At 59.9% G+C, this 1,987-nt stretch overlaps 1 protein-coding gene across 1 annotated transcript in view; it reads right to left on the bottom strand.

Moving 5' to 3' along the window:
- IGF2BP1 (insulin like growth factor 2 mRNA binding protein 1) overlaps positions 1 to 1,987 on the bottom strand; it is a 29,185-nt gene that overhangs the window by 10,291 nt on the left and 16,907 nt on the right. The gene's annotated exons all lie outside the window — the stretch shown is intronic.

Raw genomic sequence — 1,987 nt, 5'->3', positions numbered from 1 at the left:
CCACCGCGGCGGCGCCTGCCAGCACCCCGAGGCGCTGCCGGACACCCCAAGAGCCCCCACCTAAAGGCAGTGACACCCCTGGGTGCCCAACACTTCGAAGGGTGCAGCTTTGTGGATGCAACCCTTATGCAAACAGTGCCAACCTCCCCGGGATGGCTGGTCCCCCCCGTGGGCCTCTGTTTCCCAGGAATAACCAACCCCACCGGATTTTAGGATGCCTAAGGAAAAGGGAGAGAACGGCCGCGGCCACGGCGGGCAGCTCAGAGCGCACAGCGCCCCGTCGAGCAAACCCCCCGGGACCTGCTCATCACAGAGCCAGGCTCCGAATTCCAAGTGTTTATGAACACGCAAAATAATCCAAAAACAGGAAAGAAAATGAGATTCCAGATCCTCACTTTTGGATTACGCCGCTTCCGAAGGTGGCGCAGCTCGTTTGTCAATGAGAAGAAATTGTCTCAGCGCGAACCAGCCCAAAGCGAGCGGTGGGATTTGGGTGAGGATCCCTCCGCAGCCCCTGCCTCGAGCCCCCGCTCTGACCCACGCTGCCGATCCAAACCCACGCACAGCAAAATCCCCAAACGGGCCGGCCGGGCCCGCTGGCTTCAAACAAAACTGGAGCTGATGTTTCCCAAAGCCACCAAAGGTTTCCCGAGGATTCCGGCCGGCGGGATGGGGTGGCCAGATCCGGGGCCGCTCTCCCCTCTAGCAGCCAAAATGAAGCACAGACCCCAGGATTTTCAGGGCTCCCCCCAGCTCGGCCACCGGGAAGGCTCCGAAACACCGAGTTTGGCTGCTACGACAGACGCAAACTGGGTGGAATGGGAAAAAGGAGCCACCCCAACCCCTAACACCGCAGGGTGTTGTGGGGGGCTGCAGGAGGCAAACGGGGGGAGCCCGCTCTGAAACCAGCCCTCTCGCTTACATGCTAATCCTCCCCCCCGGAATGAATGGGGGAGAGATGGAGAAATTCAGAATGCAAAGAATGCCACAGTCCCGGGAGGGTCAAAAGGATTTGAAGTGACAGAGGAAACCCCGTAGGGCTCCCCCCGTCCCCCCCACCACCACGGAAACTTCTTCAGATAGCTGCGAGCATCTGCACGGGCAGAGCGTGTGTTCCGCACGGACGTGACCAGAATCAAACGTGCTACGGAGAGAAAAGGGCCATTTACGTCCTCACACCGTAATTCTGCTGGTGGCATCTCATTTTCTCCCCCGAAAATAAAATAAATAAATAATAATTTAAAAAAACGGCTCTCCTTTGCTGAGCTTGCTGGAGTGCCCGGCCGGGCAGAGCATTGCCCGCATCCGCAGCAGCCGGGCGAGGCGAGGGGGCTGCTCCGGGGCTCACCGGGGCCGCTGCGCTTTTATTAATATGTTAATTAACCGGTAATTCCTCCCAGCGCGACCACGCCACCGGGATTATTTGCGGCTCCTAACAGCCTCCATCCCTAACAGCCTCCATCCCTAACAGCCTCCATCGCTGACGGGTACGAAACCCCCGCGAGGCCACGCTCGGGTCCTTCATCAGCCCGGTCCAGCGAGCTGCACAAAGCAGAGCGGGATCCCACGAAATCCCGGGAGGAGCCAGTGCTCCGAGCGCTCGGCTCCATCGGTGCCCATCCTGCCCCGAGGAGGGCGGAATCGGGGCCGCGTCCATCACCCTTCAGTGAGGTTTGGCGCGACGCGGAGTTGCCCCATGGTGGGTGGGAACCTCCCCGCTCCGATAAGCAGCCCTGGCTCGAATCCGGCCCCGTCCACGCGCTCGGCAGTGGCTGTGGTCAGGATTACAGAGGAAGTCATGAATAAATAAACCCCGCTATTTGCTTTGCTAGGAGCGGGTCCGGCCGTACTGAAATCCTCGTCGCGAAACGCCGCTCTTGGCACCGCTGCACACGACAGCCCGGTTCTGCCCGCTCCCACCTCCACGCTGAGCGGAGCCTTACTCCAAATAAATAACTCCACGAGGCAGCGATTCCCTGCCTTTTTA

This window comes from Egretta garzetta, unplaced genomic scaffold, assembly GCF_000687185.1.
Source record: "Egretta garzetta isolate BGI_Z169 unplaced genomic scaffold, ASM68718v1 scaffold498, whole genome shotgun sequence".
In the NCBI taxonomy this organism is placed as follows: Eukaryota; Metazoa; Chordata; class Aves; order Pelecaniformes; family Ardeidae; genus Egretta; species Egretta garzetta.
Note: the sequence above shows the minus strand (reverse complement) of the source record. Positions and strands in the feature narration are given on the sequence as shown.